Source organism: Python bivittatus, unplaced genomic scaffold (assembly GCF_059951505.1).
Source record: "Python bivittatus isolate LINGU-HERP-01145 unplaced genomic scaffold, Pbiv_v1 ctg000480_np1212, whole genome shotgun sequence".
NCBI lineage: Eukaryota > Metazoa > Chordata > Lepidosauria > Squamata > Pythonidae > Python > Python bivittatus.
The window spans coordinates 103,126,198-103,151,018 of record NW_028277075.1 but is presented as its reverse complement, the minus strand read 5'-3'; the positions used below and the strand labels follow the sequence as shown (position 1 = coordinate 103,151,018).

General features: G+C 39.6%; 1 protein-coding gene across 4 annotated transcripts in view; it reads left to right on the top strand.

The window, feature by feature from the left end:
* Positions 1–821: 821 nt before the first annotated feature.
* The window catches only part of KCNH7 (potassium voltage-gated channel subfamily H member 7), a 363,576-nt gene continuing 339,576 nt past the window's right edge, over positions 822–24,821 (top strand). For 3 of the 4 annotated variants that reach the window (XM_088146656.1, XM_088146650.1, XM_088146651.1), the window contains exon 1: positions 822–1,236. The gene's annotated coding sequence lies outside the window, so the exon portion shown is untranslated. The remainder of the gene's footprint in view (positions 1,237–24,821) is intronic. The other variant, XM_088146653.1, reaches the window with a different exon arrangement.

Sequence of the window (24,821 nt, the reverse complement as noted above, 5' to 3'; positions counted from 1 at the left end):
ACATTTCAGCTCAGGAATCAGCATTTGGAACATGGGCTCAAGACAAACAGTCCGATCCTTTTCAGTTTTACACGGCCAGGTCAGGTTGCAGGTTTTCCCAGAAGTGGCCAAGCTTGCCAACCAGCTATGCTAACCATTCTCATATCCCAGAAAACCCAGCATCAGAGGCAGCAAAGCTACATGCCCCCATAAAGAAAAGAATGGTTCTTCTTCCTATCCTGCCAATGTCCCCTGTTCAATCGGGCAACTCAGTAATGCCAGTGACCTGGGAGTCCTTTCTGATAGTGCCAGTCACCTATGCCAAACCTCATGGCACCCCAAGGAACCAAATGAGAAGAGGCAGCTAACCCAGAAGAGGAAGTCAGTGGGTCATTCTTCAGTGTCATGCCAGTCCAGGCACCCCAGAAAAACAACAGGAAATGAAGTGTAAGAACTTGTTCCAAACAGTTTTGAACATTTACATTTTTAAATAAAAGGATAACATCTGCGTTGCTTCAGTCAACTTCTCAGTGAGCTCCTCAATAGCCAATGTGGTTGATTGTGTTGCCTGTCCTCATTCCTGCTATCACTGCCCTAAAACTGTGCCAAAGGGATAGTTCAATACTTCATTGTGGTTTAACTCTTGAAGATATACATTTGGACTGTGGCAAGATTAATGTCCTCAGAACCATCTGCCTGATTCAGCTCTGAGAGGGGATGTGTCTTCAGATGAGGAGGAAGGGGCGCCAGAAACATCAAGTGGCTGCAATTCTGTTGCTGGAGTTTCCAACAATACTGGAGCCCAGCAAGTTCACAAGACCCCTGGCCACACCCACTGACAGTAAGTCAGACTCAGACGTAGTCCTAGCAGGGGCTCTTCATGAAAATCCAGGAGCAGAAGGCTGAACCTTTCAGATCTGAGAGGCTAGCCCAAAGGCATGGGAGTGCTAACAGGAAAGCAGACTTGACAGCTACTGTGCGATAAGCCTCAGCTGTGCATTGGGTGGAGGTTCAATGGCTTATTTATTGGGCTCACTCCTCTCATACAGTGTTGAGAACAACTTATCTAAACCTTGGCTCTTGCCCAGGAGTAGCCTGCATTGCTGTGATTTGGACCTTGGATTTCTTTTGACCTTGTCTCTTGCTTCTCCTTTGGATTTGGTGCCTGACTGATTACCAGCTTTTAGCGTGCCTGGTTGCTGACCAGCCTTGACCCCTGCTTGCCTGTCTGACCACAAGTACAGTCGACCCTCAAAGGTATGGCAAAAGGACTTTTGCAAAGGCTGGTCTATTCCAGCTAGTTGCAATCAAGCCTGAGCATGTTTATCTCTGGCCTGGAGCAGATCTGGTAGCTGACCTCCTGGGAGCCAGCTATGCTGGGACAGAAAACTATGTGCCCTTTTGGTCACCGTTGCCAGAAAAATGAAGCAGCTTTAAGTGATTTGAACTGTCCCCATTATTTATTTTCTTTCAAAACTGAACCTCAAAATAGCTTGAATCAGTTAGCTCTTGAGTTTTATATTTATGTTGATTTTGTATTGATATTTGCAATATAAATTGTTGGGAGTCCACTGTGAATCTGATGGTATAGAAGTTTGGTAGATAGATAAGTAGGTAGATAGAATGAAAATTGCTTAAAAGTGTTAGATTTGCATAAGGGTATTCCTACATTAATACTTTTAAAAAATTTTAAATGGATTATGGACTTTTCTGTGGCAAGAACAAGCCCCTAGATTCAGTGATTTTCTTATCAAGACTACAGTAATCACATGAAAACAAAGAACTTAATTTTCCAGATTTTCAGCTGTATCTCTAGGCTTATATTCTAATTTTGATTTTCCAATGGAATGCAAGTGATCAAGTAAAAAAGCCATTATGGGAACAATTATAAAATTCTGCAATCTTTCTAATATTATGGCAAGACCCATTTTGAAGGTTTGGGTTTATATCAGAGTTATAATTTTGACCATTATTCATAAAATATATTTACACTCCAGTATAATCTCAATTTTAAATAGCTAGGGAAGTCATGGACTATCAATGGCATTATTACTTTAAATCAGCTTACTGCAAATCAAGTTTTTAAGCCATGAGTTATTACAAAGAAAGATTAACTGCCTAAAACACAAAATGGCCACATATAGCTCCAGACAGTGAATTGGCAAAACCTTCTTTTGCATATTTATTGGGCTCATCAGAGGGTATACAAAAAGGACTACTTACCTATTTCTAAGATGTTGGACTACATGGAGGAGGAATCACTTACCCATATGATGGTCCAAAACCAGAAAGAGCCTGGTAGCACCTTTTCTGACTAACAAGTTTTATTAAAATTAACTCATACATTTATTAATATATAATAATCTAAAACAATTTCTTTAAAAAGGGTGCTACAATCTTCGTTTCAATTTTGGGCTGTCTTAGAGTAATGTACCTCTCCTCCTACAATGAGAAGACATCCATATGATTTGCACTCATTCAGTTAAATTTCATATTGGCTTGATACTCACAAAATTATTAACATGGTGTTAGTAAAATCGTTGTTCTTCATGGGTTCTTTTAAATGTTCTTTTAAATCATATATCAAACATTTAGAATTTATCAGAGGAAAGAATGTGGATTTATTATGTATGGGGGTAGCAAAGATTATAATTACTCAGAACTGGAAAAATAGAGTTTGCACGGGTATTCGCACTCTTTCTGTTTATAAACTGGAACCCTACTGATACAGTAGAAAAATTGATTGTGGTCATCATTTAATGATTAATGTAATAATCTAAATATAACATAATCTTTTTTGTGTTTATTCTTTTCTAACTTTTATTCAACTTTCTTTTTCCTTTTCTTCCTTTTCTTTCTTTTTGTACATAATATGTTTTAAAAAAAATTAAATACGCATTCGTCAAGGGCCTTCCTATTTCAAAAACCCGGGGAAGCTGCTTCTCCTGGATGTCTTACTGGATACTTTTCTTTCCAGCTCAGAGTCAGTTTGAAGGATTAAGACATGACTGATACGTGAATGCTGAGCTGTAAAGCCATTGCAACATAGAAAACTGAGCAAAGTCTCTACCTCATATGTGGTGTGGATAGTAAACTGCACCTTAAACCAGACAAAGTTGGCAGTTTCCTCTTCTAAAGAGCAGCATCTTTTGTTTACATATTACAGAATCCAACGAGGACATTTATTTTCAAGGAAATTCAAGATTGTACATTCTTTTGGTACAACGGGTTAGCATAGCTTCCTTCTGATAATGTTTTTTAATTAGATTTCATACATAAGCACCCACAAAGGAGGGGAAGAGAGGGAAATTTCCAAGCCTGGATGAGTCATAACGGTCACATTCTTAGGTTTCATTTAAAAGAGCCTCCCAGAAACAAGTTACACATAGCAAAATATGTCGTCAGTGTCCTGCCCAATTTATATCAAAGGCCTGTTCCTGCTTTTCACTCTTTTTTTGCCAAATGGCCTTGTAAAAAAAATCTTCCTTTGAGGAAAGTGATTGCTCTCCAAAAGAGAAGAAAATAGGGTATGCAGTCCAAATTTGTAAATAGTCCTCTAATTGGGACTCTTGGTGATAAAAGCTGAAAAATGGATGATGTAATTAAGATCACAAAGATTACAAGATAATACAGCAGGTGATTATTCCAACAGTAGTATAGTTGCATTAATTTTGGGATTCAGCAGGGTTATTCACTTTTTCCACCAATTTTCATAGCTGCTTTTGAAGCAATCTGTTCAAATTATGGAGCTCGTTAGCTAACATAGTCCAACATTTAAAATGAGCTAGCAGTGTAAAGCCATTATAGCTTCACTATACTGTCCATTTATTTACTTTTTTAAACATTGTGCTTTTGCTGTAAAGTAATGCTAGTACAGTATAAAGAAAATAATTTTAAAACTTCCTTTTTATTCCTCTCTAAGTTATGCATTCATATCCCAACCGTCTCTCTGTGGAGCACAAGATGGCGCATGTAGGCCCCTTTCCTCCATTTTTTTCCTCACAACAACTCTGTCCATTTTTACAATTGATTTTTTAACATATCCCTGGATTATTATTACTGTATTATTTTCCCTTCTGTGAACTTAAACATTCATTATAAAATCTAAAGTAGTGAAACAAAATGTAAACACAGTATCCGAACTCTTCATGTAAAAGGAATGTGTGTGTCTACAGAAACATCAAGAAATACCAATGTACAAACATGTGAAAATTTAATGTGCTGCGCAGGATAAAGACTGAGGTAATCCTATCTGTAAAGTTTGTCATATCTCTTGCAGCAGCTTTTGGAATCTACTTGCTGCTTTCTTATCCTCTTTCTCCTGAATATCTTTCTTCTAATTTTCTTTTCATTCTTTCTCTTATTTCCAAACAAGCTTCTCTTTAACAGTGTACCTTTGCCAGTTTGTCCCTTTAAGGCTTTGGGATAGACCAGCTGCAGATTATGGAATTCTAGCCAGCTTCAACAGCTTCAAAGACCAGGCCATTGAAGCCCCACCAATGCAATGCTCTTGACTCCCCCCCAGACCATCCCTTTATCTCTCTCTCTGTAGAAGGGGTCTGCAGTTCTTCTGATTCAGTTTGAAAGAGGTGTTTGGAACAAACATCTTACTACTTCTCTGGGGCTCATTAAAGCAGCCACTTTAATGTAAGCCTTCCCACAGCTGCATGATCCTGGGAAAAACACTGCTGCTTTAATGAGTCAGAGAGAGGTGATATGTTCACATTTCTATACATTCCAAGGCATACCTTCCAAATCAAAACTGAAGCATTACACAACTTTGTGTGCGGTATCAACAATAATCTAAAATCAATTATCCCATTTTCGTGATTTTACATTTCACCCGGAGGCTAAGTTGTAGAACTATCCTACATAGCAGATGTTTGAAACATTGAGATCAGTGCCACTAATAAGCAAATGCATTTAAGCATAAAAAAACCAAAATGCATTTAGTGAAAGAGTGGAGGAAAAAAAAATAATGCTTCTTTAGCTAAAGCTCAACTAATGCATTACTTTTGCATTTACATATAATTAGACCATTATGTTGAAAGACAAGCAAGTGAATGATTTTAAATTACTGTCTCCTAATTTATAATCTCTACTCCATTCAACTGAGCAGTCATGCTATTAATTTAATATATACTGCATGACATTCTATTTCCTCTCCTAGCCCAAAAATGACTTTTGAAAGGGAGCTGCTTCTCCTCAGCAATTTATAATAATTATCAGGACCTCTGTGTATCACCAAGATGATTTAGTACTTCTGATTATAATGGCTAATTCAGCCCTCCGTTGAAAGGACTTGGGAAAGGGGATTTACTTCTTCTAGGAACAGCTGAGCAACCCTACTAAGTATCACTTATTTTATCAGTGCAATTCCCAAAGGTACATAAGAGATAAAACAGATACTAAAAGAAAGAAACGTGATGACCCCAAGCAACTGAATTTTTGCTGAGCAATCTCAGTTTGGGGCTCTAAGTGCTCCTGGATGCATCAAAATGAATTAAGGTAAATGGCTAATTATGCACCTATTTTAATTCCCAATCCCAATTTAGCATCCATTTCTGCTCATAAAAAGTCAGCAGAAAAGAAAATTGCAGATAATACAAACATTTTGGCCTATTTTCACATATAAATCATGCTCAGTTCCAAGCTGATGAAAGTTAAAATTGATGGGGAAATTGGCTGTTCGAGACCCTGGTTATCCTAAACACAGCACTACCAAGTTCCATTTCAAAGTTTTGCATCTGAGTTACTATATAGGGTTAGTCAATATATAATGCTGCTTTCAACCCCATGTTCAAGAGAGGATTACATCATATTTCAGTAAAACACACTGTTTAAAGCATCCATCAAGCAATTCTTACAAGCATTCTGCTAAGTGAAAAAAAAATAGATAAGTAGATAGAATGAATATTGCTTAAAAGGGTTAGATTTGTGTAAAGGTATTCCTATGTATTAATACCTCTAAAACATTTTAAACAAATTGATTAAGGGCTTTTCTATGGCAAGAATGACCCTCTAGATTGCATGATTTTCTTATCAAAACTACAATAATCACATGAAAACAAGGAGCTTAATTTTCCAGATTTTCAGCTGCATCTCTAGACTTATATTCTAATGTTGATTTTCCATTGGAATGCAAGTGATCAAGTAAAAAAATTCATTATAGGAATAATTATACAATTATGTAATCTATCTAATACCCTGGTAGTAAAGAAAAAAAGCAGTAATGAACTGAGTCAACTCAAACCTTGTTTGAACCAAAAAGACCCCAACCTTTTAATCTGATTAAAGAAAGCTAATAATGAATCCCTTGGGTTGAGAGCTGGAAAAAAAAAGTGCCACTGCTTTAAGAAATTAAGGTTAAAGAAACTCTTACAACAGTAGCACCTTTTCCCTGGCTCATGCACATGTCTGAACAAAACTGGGCTACATAAACTGCAGAAAGGTGCTGTGCGCACACTCACCTGCAATCTGAAGCACTTCTGCCCAGTCATTTTCCAAGTGTCCACAGTCCTGCTGTTTAAGGTCTATATCAAGAATTGTTTTTTCAGGATCTAAGGCTGCAGGTCACTTAACCTTGTCTGGGTTCAGAAGCTAACCAGGGTTTGGCCTGGTTATTATCATTATTTGCTTTTATTTAGTACAAGACAAGGTGACCTTCATAATGTTTCCACCTCCTATTTTCCCCACAACTATAAGTATCTTTGAGGTGGGGTGGGCTGAGAGAGAGGGACTGGCCCAAAGCCACCCAACTGGCTTTTGTGCCTAAGGGAGAACTAGAACTCCTGGCCGGCACCTTAAACCACTGTACCAGACTGGTTAGTACTTAGAGGGAGAACATCAGAAAATACCAGGGTTATAGGCTCAGTTGCAAAGTCAAAATACATCCCTGAATAAGACAATGTTTCTTGCCAAGATATCTGTATGGATGTGTCTCTGAAGTCCTGAAGAATCAAGCTCCACTTGAAGGAGTTGGTCTTTAGAACTATCTCTCGTTCCGTTGTTGATTCTACCTGAAAATATGGTCCTAAAGGCAACAAAGGCTTTATAAGTAATCCCTTGCACCATAAAGTGGGCCTGGAAGCCTACCAGCAATCAGTGCATCATTTGCCAAATAAGGCTTATTCTGCTGAACCAGCTAACATTGGTCAGCTAGTGGGCAGTGGCATTCTCAGCTTGTCTTCAAGAGTAGCCTCATGTAAATCCTGTTAAAGTAGTCTAACAAAGATGGGAAACACTCTAAACCTATAAGGTAAGCTTGAAATAGGCGTAACGTATTTTTTTACAAAAAAGGACAAGATCTTTCCAGGGTGGGGGGAGGGGGAGGAAAGGCTCACTCCCTCCATTTTGCATTATCACCCATTCTGGCCCCATCAATGTTATAGGTATCCCTTTGTCTTCAAAAGGTGGTCCACTCCTGATTTATATGAAGTTGCCATTGGAGCTACAGTGTATTGAGTTAATATTGATTGATTAAGCATGCCTGTGATCTTATATTGTTGCTTGATTACCTTGGGCTGCGTGGACATCTTGTAATTATTGCAGACTCACAAGTTCTGTTGGAAGTTTTAGTAAAGCGAGCCTGGGAAAAACCTATTCCTGACTCTAATGTCTTTTGTCTAATCAGTTTGGAGCAAAATGTTAACAATACGCTAGTGAACCCAAGTCTGTTTCTTTTTGCTACTTGGCTTTCTCATTTGCAGATTACATGACAGCATTAGAACATTCCAGCAACCCCAGTATTCTCCCTTGATCATATGATACTGGTTTTATCTGACCCCAAACCCACAATTTAATTAGTCTTTTAGAATCATAGACTTAGAAGGCTCCATTTAGGCCAATGAGTCTAACATTCTGCTTAGTGCAGGAATCCAAATTAAATCATCCCAGCCAGATGGCAATCTAGCCTCTTGAACATATCCAGTGAGATGAAGCCTAGCATCCCCCTGGGCAACATGCTCATAATTGCTTCAAATTGCTCTTAGTGGTAGAAAGCTTTTTTCCCCCTAATATTCTACCAGAATCTGACTTCCTGTTACTTGAATCCATTATTTCACGCCCTACACTCAAACAATAAAGAAGGTAACATCTCTTTGTGTGCTTGAAAGGTGATACCCTGTTCCTCCACAGTCTTCTCTTCTGAAGATTAAACATGCCCAAATCTTTCAATCTCTTTTCATGGGTCTTAGTTTCTGATCCCCAGATCATCTGCACTGCCCTTCTCTGAATCTCTTTGACTTTACCTCATCCTTCTTAAAATGTAGTGCCCTGAACTAGACACAATGTTCAAGGGGAGCTCTGCCCAAGGCAGAATAAAGTAGAACTATGGCTTCCCAAAGCTTGGAGACCATATTTCTGTTGAAGGAGCCTCATCACACTGTCAACTCATATTTAGTTTGTAATCAACTGGTGCTTCTCGTGCATAAGGAGTTGGAAGACTGTTCTGAATAGCTTTACTGTGAAGGACTACCAAGATAGTCTGGCTGTAGTTTCTGCAGTAATTTCCAGGTTTGATCCCTGTACTGCATTAAATGCAGATCTGGGCACCTATAATTTTATCTGGGGAATCCAGGTATGCTTATATCCCTCCAATTTTAGGAGGATTACCAGGCCAAATTCAAGGTTCTGATGTTTGGGTGTTGAATCAGAAGAAATCAGCTTTTGCTTTAAGACTTTCAACTCAGCCTCTCCTCCAAGTGCCTGCCTTCCTAGCAGAATATAAAACTATAAAGAACAGAGCATAAGCTACCAGCTGATGGACTCAGGTGGTACAAAACTCTAGTAAGAAAAAAACAATTAATCATTATGAAGGAGCCATATGTGTGCAGCTGCAATGTATTGTTGATTGCTATGCAAACATATGTGTAGAAACAAATGGGAGCTTGAGACATGTGCCTCCTCACCAGTCACATTAGCACTGAGCATACCTGACTCAGAGCAGAAGGAATGCAAATCTGGTCAGCAAAGAGAAGCTGGAAGCCACAATGAAGTGACAGTTGTGCTGTTCCAGGCTCTGTAGGAGCTGAGCATCATCATCTGAAAGATTAGAGCTGCTGAACTGTGCAACAGACAACCTATGCTCCAATTCCTCTGTGCTAAAATCACAAAGCAGGTTTTTGAGCAGACTCAGAGCAGAAGGAATGCAAATCTGGTCAGCAAAGAGAAGTTGGAAGCCACAAGGGTCTTTCATTTCAGCAGACTCTGAGCTAAAACCACTGTTAGGATGGGAGAACTTGAACTATACCAGCAGGTTGGACCTGGCTTTCATGACTTTTTTTGACTTGCAGAGGCAAAAGGAAACTCTATAGGCTTTTCTGCTTATTCTACCTGATTTCATGCTCTTCCTGCCTGAATCAGATATATTTCCTCATTCCTAGTTTTCTGCTGTCCTTCATCGGAGCAAGGTACTGTATTTTGTATGCTGTTCAGTCTCTATGCCCTGTGAGTGATGGAAGAAACCTTTTGCCTTTCTTGAAATAATGCTCTTGGAATAGTTTATATGGCTATTCTTCTCATTCAACTCTTTACACATCTTTTTGTTAAGGACTTAAAATCCTGAAGGTTCGGCACACATACCTCAATGCACTTCACATCACACAGCAGCAGTTAGTTATCTCTCTAAATGCCCAGCTAACCTCTTATTATTTGCTCTCGCTGAGAAACAGTTCCTGACTTCAGACTGAGCCTTCTGAATTTGTCAATATCACCGCTTAATACAGTATTGCAATGCTACCTTGACTCCAGCTGCAGCTGTACTCACGAGACATGGAAATGTCAGGTAATGCACAAAGAACATAAAAGGAAAAAAATGAATTATAAAGTACATAAAATCAGTTAGATTTTTGAAGAGTATCAATAGTTAGAATGGACTTTTTGCTTGTTATAAAAGGAACAAATAACACCAACTAGCAAGCATCAATTCTTGTGCCATGCATCTTATTTATATACAAATATCATTTTATACATGTTATATTTTGTGTAACATTTCAATTATTAACCAACAATCCTAGATATATGGCCTCAACTCTCCTTTTAAAACTTTTTGATCAATTTTGCTAACAACATTGTACCTAAGTTTTTTTTTTTATTCAGGATGGAATCTTGTGTGCATTTAGCAAAGTCACCCAAAAATTGCTAGTATGTTTGCAACATGAGACACATTTTGAACAGGAGCAGTTGTGTGAAACACACACATTTATACACTTTTCAGAAAGTACCTCAGACTGCAGAACTAACTTCCTGTATGCATTTAATATGGCCAAATATTAGAATGAGACCGCATGAGAGCATCAAATTCCAATTCAGAACTAAATAGATTCCAAAAGCAAGAGAAGGAACTCCCCTCCATGAAACAACTACAGAATTAGCAAGTTAATGCTGCATTAATTTTAGGGAATGAGATACACACTGCAGGTTTCATGTGATTCTTCTTCAGAAAGAATGCCAATTTTTGAACTTCACAGAAATCTCCTCGAAGTTAACTTCTTTGATGGTTATGCTCGTTGATGATAACAGATGCTGGTTCACACACAAAGGTTTTCATAGGGTGCAAACATCTCATTGAATTAAATGAGAACCTTGAAATAATAGCCAAAGGTTTATATAAAATATCTATATATCTATAAATTTAAGTCTGTCTACCTATAGAATTGGATGCCAATGCTGGACCTGCTCCACAGCTAGTAAGAGGTCAAAATAAGTAGGTATGTAAAATCATAATTTCTGCTTACTGGGAAATGCACTGGGCTCCAAGAACTACCAACTTAATAAATCATTTGAAAACAAAAGGCACTTTCTTGGAGAAACATCAATAGCAAGAAGATTATGGAAAGCTGTGTAGGTAAAGCTGGTCTTCTGAGGATGATCAAAGCAGAGCCAATCCTGCATGGCATAAGATGTGGTGCTATAACTGATAAATGGTATTGGTAAAGGGCGAAGTAGGCACTCAACTGTCACCTTGCCAGGTGATTATATCAGTGCCACCTCTGAATACTGTGGTCATTATATCTCACACAGAGACACAAAAGAGAACAAAGATTTCCATAACTTTTAATATAAACAGAGGTACAACAAATATTAGGAAAGATTGTGACCAAGTGACCTATGTGCTTTTCAGTCCGCCCTCTGTTGAGAGTCAAGTTTAAGTCTGTCCCTGTGATGATTCTTCATCTTTTAACTCAATTTGCCTGGACAATCCTACAAATAAAGATTGGTTTTAAATAAATGACTATTCTCTATTAAACAGAAGACTATCCTTTGTCAAATAAGACACATAACCACTTTATCCCCAGATGTTTGGGTTTAGACACAGCACTTGCCTTCCAACATGGATTGGTTAAAATCTTTTGAGTAATCCATATAAATTGCTTGATAGAGTAAACGGTTGTGTATGGTAATGACTGTGCAAATGTGTAGCCGTGTGACTGAGACAAATAGAGGTAGGACATTATTGTTTTTTATTATTATTATTATTATTATTATTATTATTATTAACATTTATTATGGCCACCCACTCCAAAAGATTCTGGGTGGCTTAGACATCAGAATCACATTTTCTTTTGAGTAGAGTAGTGGCAACTTGAGCTGGTTTCTAAGACGTTAGTGAATCTTCTTCAAGTACATAATGGCAGTGCCACTGTTTTGTTCATTATGACTTCCGTCAACACACAATTTACTTGGAAACGTTCCTTGGGGAAAGGGGAAATGCAAGAGACTCATCTGTGCAAGTGTTCTTTTCCCCCCTAGAGACTTCTACCTGCTTCAGCTATAGACAGCTGGTCAAAGAAATGTTTTATGAAATTTGATGCACAATCCTGCCACTCTCTGAATGGTCACTGGGGACCTTCATTGGGTTTATCATTACAGTACAGAAGACAGGGGAAAAGACAATCTATCTTTGCTCCACTGACACAGCCAGAAAAAAGCAACAGGGTACTTCTTTACTTGGCAATTGTTTTTTTGCAGGTTCTCATTTACTTTGTCAGTCAAACAATGGAACTAAAGGAAACAGACAGCTATTCCTAGAAGAACAACGCTTATTCTTTGCAGGAACATTTCCTTATTTTCTTATGAAGCAAAAAAAGTTTGGGGAAAAAAGGGGGATGAAAGCTGCAATCCAAAGAACCTGCTTTAGTGCCAACGTCAACGACACCTTCAACTGTGACAAGGATGCCAGAAGGCAAATTCTATAGCTCATGGGTAAAAATATTCTTAGTGTGCAGGTTCGGTAACTGCCATTTTTATGTGGGGTTGGGTAGACTCCTGTTTGAAGAAACTGGGGAGCAATCACCGGTGGAAACCAGCCTTCCCCAGACCAGTGCTCCCCAGAAATCTTGAGTTACAATCTGTCATCATATCCAAACAACTATTTTGTTTGTTTATAGACTTAGATCTAATCCTTCCCTTTTAATAGAAGTTTATCAAGGTGGGAAAAGGCAGGAAGGCAGGATAAAAATACAAATAATAAAGTCTATAAAACAGGTAAATACAAGCTAATACCTGCAGATATAATAAAAGCACCAAACAATAAACCCACTAGCTGATTACAGGAAGATTTAGGCAAATATAAACATGTCTTCCTTACACCAGAAAGAAAAAAGATTTTCTCAGATCTGTCTGCACATCAGCTAACACAATTCACCATAACTCCCCTAAAGTGTTATGGCTGGAAATCCCTATGGGAGTTGGCTTGCGAGATTCACCAAAATTACTTCTCAAGAAATGCACGTTAAGGACAATGTGCATGTAGGGTTGCTGCAAATAGAAGTTCTATATGTTAAGAAAAGATATGTTAAGAAAAACATGTTAACTATATGTTAAGAAAAACATGAAACTGGCTAAGATATTTCTTCTATACATTGTCCTCTCTTCCTCTCCTGCTCTTTAAGGAAAACTGTTGAAAACACCCCAGGAATTAGCTTGGCAGTATTTTGCTACCTGCACCCATTGTTTTCTGCCTTTTTTTATTATGCTTTGTTTTGGGCAGGCTTTCAGTTGTCATGGAATTGGGATTTTTCTTTATTTAAGAAGCATATCACTTCTCTTGTGCAATGAATCCAGATCCCTATATATTGATACCACCAAACTAACCACCTCCCCATCATCTATTTCCTGTAGAACGTGAGAACATTTTAGCCCTTGAGTACAGCCAGATGGCCACACTAAAGTGCTTCATTTAGGTCCAACAGAAAGGTTGGCCAGTATATTTTGCACAGTCTTCATTGCCTAGCCCTATTCTGCTTCAGTAATGTCACCAATGAAGAATGCTGTCCTTGTGGGGCAAAATTAAGGAAAGGGAATGGTGGATTTTCCTGGCTTTGTTTCTCTTCCCACCAAGTGTGACGTGCCAAAAGGAACCTCGATCTCTAATCACTGTCCTTAATATGTGATATGGTGGAGCTGGGTGGTATAAGGAGGTGCTTTGAATGGCAGATTTAAGCAGCTGTCATGTCACCTAATGAACAGGTCATAGACATGAGCACAGGGTGAAATGGGAGCTCTCCAATGTATTGAAAGTCCTCCTTGTTTCAACCTGTGCCTATCTTTTGCGCTTGCATTCTATCAGGCAGGCTATTTTTTACATGGGTTTAGCACTCTTTCAAAAGAACACTAGCATGTGTGCAGAAATAGCCTACCTGGCAAGTCCATACTTGTGATGTGGCAGTCAGATTAAGAGGCATAGAGGAGGGCAGGGCAGCAAAGTGTACTGTTGCATGAGTAAGGTCAGTCTCAATGAGGGGGAGTGGGGGAGGCAATGCTGGCTGTTCAGAAACAGAGAGCACAAGGACTACTGGAGTTCTACTGGTATTGGATATAATCACAGAATCTTGAAAACCTGCCAGAGTTTCTTTTCCCCTCCCTCTTATGCCAAAGAGAGTCAGAGTGGGCAGTCTTGAGGGGTTTTTTCCTCCCTCCCTCCCATCTTTCCAGGCTGAGCTGGTGCTTTAATGGTCATGGCATACCTTCTTCAAGGCTGTCTCTGTAATCCTCTACAGAAAGTGACCAAGACTGGGAGCAAATAAAAGTATCCCATGGAGTGGACAAAATGTCATAGGAGTAAGCAAAATGGTTCCACCAATCCACAAAGCAATCAAAACAGTAAAAGGTATTGTCAGATAAAATCCCTTGTTGGTTGAAGCAATAGAAAATATGTCATGCACTTGTTTTTGACAAAACCAACAACATATAGCTGGCAGAATCCAACTCTCTTTCCCAGTTTAGATTGATCTAAGCCCCACAGGAATAGCTCTATCTGAAGAAATTACTAGTCCTGCTTTGTAAAGACAAGAGGCCTAGTATTCTTTCAAAGGAGTGCTAAGCCCACTTACAAAAAGAACCCACCTAAGATCTGACATACACTGTGGGAAGTGCAGTTCAGGCATTACTTGTGCAGATATCTTTGTGAAAATCAGTAGTTCAGTCTTTTCTGCAGCTTAAGCCAAAATGGCCATGGAGGGAAGTGACCAGAAGATGTGACCACAAAAGTTGCACATTGCCAAGGTGCAGTTTATAAGCATGATAGATAGATAGATAGATAGATAGATAGATAGATAGATAGATAGATAGATAGATAGATAGGTAGGTAGGTAGGTAGGTAGGTAGGCAGGCAGGCAGGCAGGCAGGCAGGCAGGCAGGCAGGCAGGCAGGCAGGCAGGCAGGCAGGGCAGATCCCAACCCTCACCCTGACTCATTGTTGAAGTTATCAGATTATATCTATGGTACAATTCGTGTCAGGAAAAAAGGGAGAGTATAATTTTAAAACCAGAACAGCTAAAGAAGTTGCCTCTGGTGTGGGATCAGGAGGAAACGATGGCAACTTCACCAGGGCGTGTCATATAAAAATGGTTACTAGGATATATTTGTGTCACAGTTACAGGGATGTGAGGTGGGCCCCTCTTCCTCTATTTAAAGAAGAGTGAAAGAGTGAAAAAGATGTAAAAGGAAATAACTAAATATGATAATCCTGCCCCTTTGTTTATTGAAGGGACCCTCCTGAGTCACCATCCATTAAATCCAGTAACTCTTGGATCCATTCAGGCTTCCTTCCCCTAGTCTGAGTTCCATACCCTTGCTATGGATATCTAAGATGCCATTGCTTATTTATGACTTCAATACTAAAACAGCTTTGTTTGTGTGCATTTGTTTATCTGGCTGTTTGCCACTGACCCCCAGAGTCTCTTGCAGCTTACAATAAAACATCTTTGCAAGTGTTAGCGGGCAGTTTCCAGAAAATTGTATATGAGCAGGGACTGTGCCCTCTCATCAGGAAACAACTGAGACAGCAAAATATGCTTTGCTTCACTGCTCCACACAGGAAGAGCTATGTTCTGTTTCTCACACCTTTCTTATTAAAACCCAACAAATGGGTGGGGTAGATTCTATGATTCCAATAAATAGGACAATCACAGTTCAGTGTATGATTAAAGGTGGACAAATTTTATGTGGTTCCAATTCTGTTGGACAGTGTTTCACAAACACATTGGAGGCATTTTCTGATTCTCTCAAAATAATTACATTTGCATGTTTTAGGAACGTAACTATGATACCCTATAGCACTTTTTGATATGGGAAATAACAAAATACAATAGATCAGAGGATGGTCCTCCTTAGGCCTTGAAACCTCAGGAGCTGATAAATGACGGATATTTCTGATGACATGGGCATTTTTGTAAAGTTGTATAATCTGGGTCTTTCTTTTTCCTTTTGTGCTCATCCTTTATAATTGATGCTCAAAGGGCTGTAATAAATTCATAATATATTCATTCATTCATACTGTTGCTTTCTTCATTTACATAACTATTGACATAAAATTGCATATAAACATTTTAATAAGGCAAATCACCCTTTCGTTCTTTGGCACATAAATTCTCTGAGGTAGGCTTTATAAATGGATGTTCCTCTGATATAAACTCTTGCATTCAACTTTTACCAGTGAATCTTTTCCCCAGTTTTGTTTTCTTGATGGAGTTTTGATGAGGGATAGATGAATGCTAGCAGACTTTCAATGATCCTGGTGGTTGTCCCACTGTAGAATCCAGCGGGAGCAGGATACCAACATTCATTTCCAGCATAATTAGCGGTAAATTTCTTTTAGATCCTTACAAAAGACTTCACCATCCAGAACAAGCAATAAAGACATTGGCAGCATGCTCCATAATGTAACCATATCTTTACTCCATTGTGGCATCAAAGAAGACACTGTCATGCTATAACTGAACACATTATGTGCTTAGGATCTGGGAGAAGACAAAACTCTCCTTTGGCCTTTCTATAAAAAGCACTGCCAGGGTTGAATCCTTATAAACAGTGAGAAGATGAGTGTCAATGAATTAGAGTGGAGCCAGGAAAGCTTAAGTGGCCAGGGGTTGCCTTACTCAGCCTATATTAGAAGGAACCTGCTCATGTCCAACAACCAGACTGCAGTCAGAGGCTGGCCACAAATGCCACTTTCCTTGCAGAGTGCTACAAGCCATGGGAGAGACTTCCCTAAATATTTATGAATAGGCAACTTAAAAGCCTCTCTCTCCCTTCTTAGGATTCCTTACCTTTAAATTGGATTTGGACTGGCCAGTCCTTATACAGAAGCCAGGTGGAATAGACGACCACATTATGTGGCTAAGTGGTGTCCAGAGCAATCTCAATTATGCCAAAATGATGACACATGCATGATGTTGTTATCACATACATGTCATCATTTGCTTCCTCCTTTCTCCCCTCTGGTGGACACCTATGATTTGGCCTTGTTTACTTTGAGTTTGAACCAGGTGGCTTTCCAAATCCTTTCTGATAAAATGGAACAGCACAGATCCTAACAAACCCTTCTCTGCTACATCCTTCTATACGTCTCTCTTCTAGCTAATATTCTCTCTATGACACTCCATGTAATGCCTCTTTGTCAAGGGAATGAGCTGTACGGCAATGACCTTCCCTTTCCAATTTCCTGTACCATGCCTTGCAATCTTCCACGCCTCTCAATGGCTAATCTTTCTGACTTGAGCACTTAATAGAATTCAGATGGATACCTTGGGAGTAGCAGAGGCCTGAAAGACATCAGCCATATTATTACAAAGGAGAGGAAACCTGCAAATGAATGTTGAGTGACAGAATTCATAGTCAAGCCCAGGAAAAATACATGCAAAATGTTTATATTTTAATGTCCAAAAAGAGAGCTTAATTTGATGTGCAGAAGCCGTCAGCTGAGTAGTATATTGTGTTCTGAGTAGGATGATTGGATAAAGATTCAGTCGGTCAGTTTGTTTCTGGGGCTGGAACAATGTTGTCAATACTTCCAATGTATACACAGTTGTTATAAAATTCAGCTTTCCTTTCTCTAGGTTGTGATTGTTGACTTTCTTTATCATAGGAGTCATTATTCAACAAACTGTGATCTGGTACTGATGACTCTGTATCTGTGAGCCCAGTAGCTACTGCTAATGTTGATAGACTCAGACCATCTTTCTCATTTTCTAATTGCTGAGCCTGAGGACAAGTAAGGTCAGATTGAGAGCTGATAGCAGGGAGCTGCCCCAAATCAGGGCTCCTGTGGATAATATTGGCTTGCAATGGTGAGTGGCAAGGTGTGGATGGAATATCTCCATGAGAAATAAGATCAGAGTTGTGGACAATGCTGGGGTCAGCTGATGGAAGCGTTTCTGGAGATTGCTCAGACTGATACTCAGGAGCCAGCAATATTAGGTCATCAGCTACAGATTTATCTTCCAAATAGTTATGTGAAGTTTGTGCTACATTGACCTGTTGGATGTCCTTTTCCTTTGTATAATTTTGCTTTGGACTGGCACACCTTTTTTTATTTGTTGGGGATTTTGTGCTCTCAGAGGCTGGACTTAGCAGCATTTCCACGGAGGAGCAACTAGAAGGAAATAGGGTGTTAAGAGTCTCAGTTGCAGCAGTGGCTGACTGCAGCATAGATTTAACTGTTTCAAGCTTGCTTAAGATCAGTTGTTGTTCCTCTGGGGGGAGAGTGGCAAACAGTTGAGTTAAATCTTCCTCGTCTTCCAAAAAATAATCTAAAACCTGTGTCTTTCCTTTAATTAGATCTGGGGCATCTCTTTCTTTGCATTTTTCCTCTTCTGACCTTGGCAATAAAAGAGTTCTCCATTTTACAGATAGTGGACAGTTGTGATTAGAGCTTGTAACATCCTCCCTCGCTGGCTTGGCTTTCCTCCCAGAATTTAGCAAAGGCTGGATACCACTGTTGTAAAAAAACACGTATTGGCAGAATATGGAACTTCCTTAAACAGTTCTTAAGTTTGAAGAGCATTGATGGAAGAGTTAACCTAAAAGTTAACATTATCCTTTTAAATCCATGCCTGCTAGGAAGCCAGGAGATTTCTGTAAGTTCATTAGAGTGTACCCTATGTTGAAGAAGTTGAGAAAGGGAGTTTAGTATTACCCGTCTATTACGCCACCTGCCCTTATTCAAAGGCATATCAGCAACTTGAAGCAAGATCCTGTGTCTCTGCAAGATTAGTTTCTCCCCAATATCTTCTTTAACTGGACATTTTTTTATTTGTTTCCTTAACTGATTTGGGGATATGCTTTACTATTAAAGTCTTTAATTCATCTATTTTTTTGTGAGTATCCAGAAGCTGATCGAATATAGCAATGACTGTTTGAGCTGCTAAGAGGCAATTTTTAGCAACCAGATCCAGGTCTCCATCTAAATTCTTCCTGATATAAACACCATCCTCCCCTCTATCTCTGAGTGAAGCCTCATTTTCAGAGTAAGGGCAATCATCCACTTCCCAGTCCACAGAGGAGTAAGAATTGCTAATGGAGGTTACAAGGGGAGAAGGAGACTTACGCGCTGTGTCCTTAAGCTGGAGCAGGTCCTTTATCTTTGGCTGCCTAAAAGTCATCGCAGCCTTGTCTTGTTTGGGGTTTCCTCTCGGCTGGATCTCTGGTTTGCGCCTCCTTTTAATCTTTCTTTTCAAATTCTTTTTTGTCCCTGTTTTATAATTTTGCATCCTTGATGGCTGAGTTAGGATAGCACACTAATTACTAAAATGGCTTGAATAAAACTAAATAAAAGCACTAAAATGAGTAGTTCAAGAGCTCTTTACAGAGCTGCCACTCTATTGCCATCTTGGATCCACCCTCTAGAAGGAAAAAAATATACAAGCCTGCTTTTGGTGTCAATTATTACTAGGACTTACAAAATGACATAAAACATTATAACATTGGAAATATAAAATGAGATCTTTGAAGAATGGATCCAGAAATTAGCAGTTACAATATCAACAGTGTCAATAATGATGTCTGACTCTATGGAAAGACTATGTCCAAAAGATGTTAATAAGGAAATGATAGAAGTAAAGGAAATTTTGTCTGATAAGACGAAGTACTGAAAGAGGTACTAGAAATGACAGGCCATGATTTGAAAAAGGGTGCTTTATAGGATATACAAAAGAAACTGGCTGAAGTTTTAAAAATGAAAGGGGAAATACAAATGACAAATCAAGAGAATAACCTGGGAAATGTTTTTGTGTTGGATCTACAAAAGAGGCTTGTTAAAGCCTTGAAGTCTGCACAATGGGATAAAGAAGAATTGAAGAGAATTCAAATCCTATGACAATATTTGAATGAATTAAAGGTTAAGACTGATAGAAGTAAAAGGCAGGGATATAAAATTGGGTTTTTAAATCAAGGTTAAAATAAGACTTTTTTTTTTTTTTGCAATGTTCTGGCAACCCTTTATGGACTTTTTGCTGACATCAGGATTGAAAAGTTCATGTTTTATGGATTTGCTCATAGATAAGGGATGGGATATGGGATGAAGAGATATCTGTTTGTAACTTTATAGGGGGTGAAGCGTTACTAAATTTGTCTATACAGTGGTACCTCGGGATACGAACTTAATCCGTTCCGTGACTCTGGACGTATCCCGAGTTGGTCGTAACCCGAAGCAAATTTCCCCATAGGGTTCAATGTAAATCCGGTTAATCCGTTTCGCCCTCTGCCCGAATTTGGTCACAACCCGGGGCAATTTCCCCATAAGGTTCAATGTAAAGTACAATCCGTTCTGAAACATATGCATTTTATTTTTACACCACAAAAACATGAAAAACAGTGCAACTGGCACAGCATGAAGAGGGAGAATGGGGTGAGGAGGCAGTTATTGGTTGGAGGGAGGGTCCCCTTCAGGGGTTTCCTCTCTTCTTTGCCTCTTAGCTGCAGGCTCAGTTCTGGGGAAAAACCTGTCTAAAGTCTGTTGTTTTTTCCTGCGCTGCATAACCCTCCGGAAATGAGAGAACACGTTATCGTTCATAAGATTCAGCACTCTGCTTGTCACAGTTCTGTTGGGGTGGTGCTTCTCAATGAAATCCTGGCACTCATTCCATTTCTCCATGATGGACTTTATCGCATCACAGCTCACCTCCTCCCCCTCCTCCTCTTCCTCAGTGGAATGCTCCTTGCCCAGCGCCTTCTGTTGCTCACTCTGGAGCTGAGCAAGTTCTTCTGTGGTCAGCTCCTCCTTATGGTCCTCAACAAGCTCCTCTATGTCAGCATCATCCACAACCAGACCCATGCTCTTGCCCATGGACACAATCTCCTCCACTACCTCTGCATCAGACCCTTCACACTCACATCCAGCAACACATTCTGGCCACAGTTTCCTCCAGGCTGAGTTTAAGGTCCAGCAGGTGACATCTTCCCAGGCTTTGTCAATGAGGCTGATGCAGTGGAGGACATTGAAATGTTTTTTCCAAAACTCTTTGAGAGTCAAGGATGTTTCTTCGGTGACATTGAAACACCTGGTGAAGAGCGCCTTTGTGTACAACTTCTTGAAGTTGCAGATCACTTGCTGGTCCATGGGTTGCAGAAGAGGTGTCGTGTTGGGGGGGAGGAACCTGGCCTTTATGAAGTCGTACTTGGCGTCCATGTCATCCACCAAGGCTGGAGGGTGTGCCGGGGCATTGTCCATCAGGAGAAGGCACCTTTCAGGCAGCTGGTTCTCAGACAGGTATTTTTTAACGCTGGGTGCGAACACCTCGTGCAGCCATTCCATGAACAACTGCCTTGTGACCCACGCTCTCGGATTGGCCCTCCACTTGACAGGCAGTCTGGCCTTGTTCACATTGTGCTCCCTGAATGCACGAGGGGTCTGGGAATGGTACACGAGTAGCAGCTTAATCTTCAGGTCGCCGCTTGCGTTCGCACACAGCAAAAGGGTCAATCTGTCTTTCATGGGCTTGTGCCCTGGCAGTGCCTTTTCCTCCTGCGTGATGTAGGTTCTCTTTGGCATCTTCTTCCAGAAGAGCCCTGTCTTGTCGCAGTTGAACACTTGCTCAGTGACATACCCTTCCGGCTTCATGAAGTCCTCAAATTCTTTCTTGTAGGCTTCTGCAGCAGCCTTGTCAGAACTGGAAGCCTCATCATGTCTTGCCACACTGTGGATTGCACTTCTCTTTCGGAATTTCTCAAACCAGCCTTTGCTGGCTTTAAATTCCTCACTTGCTGCACTGGTAGAGGGGTTTGTCTGCAGCAAATCATTGTGCAGCTTCCTGGCTTTCTCACAGATCATAGCCTCACTCACGCTATCACCTGCCAGCTGTTTCTCATTCAGCCACACCAACAACAGCTTTTCCACCTCTTCCAGCACTGGTGTCCTCTGCCTTGTTAAGATCGACACTCCTTTTGCCACATCAGCTCCTCTGATGGCATCTTTATTCTTGAGAATAGTCGAGATGGTCGACTTCGCCATCTTGTACTCCAAGGCCAGATCAGTCACACGAATGCCATGATTGTGCTTTTCTATAATTTCCTTCTTCAGCTCGATCGTCACTTTCCTCTTCAGAGCCTTACTCCCACCAAGCCTGCTCTGCATTTTCTTTGGAGCCATGCTAACACGCACACCAAAAACCTTCACAAAACACCGCAAAACACACCACAAGCCTCACTGAACGTCTCCTTGCTACCACAACCTCGCCCACAGGAAGCCGCGACCGCGTGGGAAAAGGGCCGCGGATCTGGTTCGTAAGTCGAGGCGAGTTTGTAACCCGAGGTAAATTTTTCCTGCCGAAGCTGGTCATAACCCGAAATGTTCATTAGTAGAGGCGTTCGTATCCCGAGGCACCACTGTACTTGTAATGAAGGCTGAAAGTCACTTCTTTATATATTTCCTTTCTTTTTTTTATCATATTTTTTCATTTATCTTCTTTCTTCTTTTTTCTTGCACTTTTCATTATTTCTTTCTATTCTCTTTTATTTTAGGGGAAGATTGTGGCAAAGCATCAATACATACTGTTTTCCTCAAGTATGTCTATTTACAGTTATGGCCAAGGAGTGGATTAAAAGAAGAATCCATTTTTGATCCCTTCTGCTTCTGTTAGCATAGTCCTCAAACAACAACACTGACACCTTTTATTTCCTTTTCCTTAACACCATAATTAATTTATTCCTGGGGTAAAACGTGATTCCTGCCATTTTCTTTTCTTTTCATACTTAATAAATTACAAGGACATTGAAAAGTGTTGTGTGTTCCTTCCCAGCCCTACAACTGAATCTAAGATGTCCTTTCTGTGTCCATGCCAGAGATTAATACTTCTATTCATGCAAGCCTTTTTGCCAAACTACCTGCCTTACACAGCCTTTTGCATTATATTCCCATTTATTCTGTATCATCCTTTGAGCCTCAAATTTCCTTTCTGTTGTTCCAAATTGCATTATGGGCATTTTGTATTTATGCATTGAAAAAACCTCTCATGAATAAGGGACGCGCTCATGAAGGGGAGACAAAGGTTAAATTTTCTATTCCAAACATTAAAGCTTCAGTTAAGATCAGGTTCCCTGTTCTTAATAATGAAAAACAAACAGTCACAAATTTCAGCCTCCATATTAAAGGAAATATTTATTTTAGCCTTCTGGACCAGGCTTTCAGAGGCATGGGAGGTTGGTATTAACCAGTTGGTTCTCCTTCCGCAGAAGCAAATATTTTTGCTAGAGCAGAGCTCCCACTGAATGCTGCTAACACTCTGGATTAATGTCCATCAGCTTCCTAAAGTATTCTTCCCCTGTGAAAGAAAGAGTTTTGTTCTTCTACTGCACAAAGTGCATCGGAATTGCTTGTAAAGTAACTTTTGAGCTTGCTTTATTGATGCGGTAGTAGATAAGATTGTAGATGAAGAGGAGGATATTGCATGGCTTTGCATTGCTCTTCAACTTTCTTGGCTGCCTACATGTGCTGCATATCTGCAGATGTTTTGAAAAGCTCCACGGGAAGAATTTCCTCCTGATTTCTTCCACTGCAGTTACACCAAGGCCCAGGAAACCCAGCAGCTGGCAGATGCCTGGTGAGGCGACAGTGCAGCGAAACACAGTCACTCGATAACTCAGGAAAGTGCACACAGATAACTCATACAATCACAAATGTTGGAAATGCCACGAAACAGAAGGAATATTTTACCACATGTGGTGGACATGTACAAAACTCAAAACTGGAAAGACAGGCACAGTACAATGCAGAACCATTTGGAAATTAAATGTGAAATGAAATCACTATTGTTTTTACTAGGTATAATTCCAGAATATATCACCAAGAAATATAATTTACTGAGATACATGCTCACAGCAGCGAGAATCAATTTTGCCCAACGTTGGAAGACACAATACCAATGACATTTGAGCGGGACCTTAAACTTGGAGAATATGCAGCAACGGCAAAACTAACAGCACATATTCATAATGGAAGTTTAATCAAATTCAAGCAAGAATGATTACCATATATATGATATATCATTCAGCAAGGCAAATATGAACACTTCCAGTATGGTTTTCAAGGGGTGGGTGCAGGGGTTAAGTGCTTATAAATACTGCAAATTGGTTGAGGTTTAAAGAAGGGGGAAGTTAGAAACCAAACACCTATCTACTTTTTCAAGGAGCTTCTTTAATGGCTGGTGTGGGTCTTCCGGGCTGTGTGGCCGTGCTCTTTAATCTTTTTACTTTTTTCTTTCTGCTTTATTTTTATTTTTCTCTAATATTTCTAAACAACAAGTAACACAGTGGAGACCTTAGTATTAAAGATTAAGCTAAAGTATAAATTTTTGTATTATAAAATAATTTAATGCATTTTGCAATCGTCTATCGCACCCTCAGCTCTAAATCGCACCCTCAGCTCTAAATGTACAATACAAGCAACCTTATGTTCATTAACATTTCAAAAACCATAGTCTATATTGATATAAACTTTTTTTTCCTTATTCTTAAAGGCTTAAGTTATCTAAATCGTCATAGTGTTAACTATCTCTAGTTAATATTGTATAAATACCACTGTACCCAAATAATACAATGTATTACTTGCATCTTAAAATACAATAAAACAATATTAAAAAAAAAGAAAAGTACATACAGCTTCTACTGCAGCAGTGAGAAATTCACTGATTTGGTCTTTTCCTTTGAAGAAAAAGCAATTCTTTATCCACCTAATTCATGGAAGGTGACCAGAAAAAAAAAGGCAAAATAATTTTTCATCCCAGTATTAATCTAGATAAATATTTGTATACCATGCAGGTATATAAGATAGTAGCCCTGGGCAAGGCTGCTGCAAGAGGAGTTTGCTGTCACAGTAATGACACGATTCACCTCAATAAGACACAGTGATGACACAATTTGCCTCATGAACCCTTTTTGTGTCACTTCTGAAGCTTTCTCCAGCTCACTCAATAGTGTGTGCTGCTATGAGATGTGCTAGACAGAGCCTCAGAAGAAATAAAAAGGGAAGTAAATGCAAAAGCTTTGCTTTTTTAGAAGTTGGGGAGGCAATTATTTTACGAAGTACCTTCAGGCACGTCTTTTGCTCTAAGCATCGTCAAAGCAAA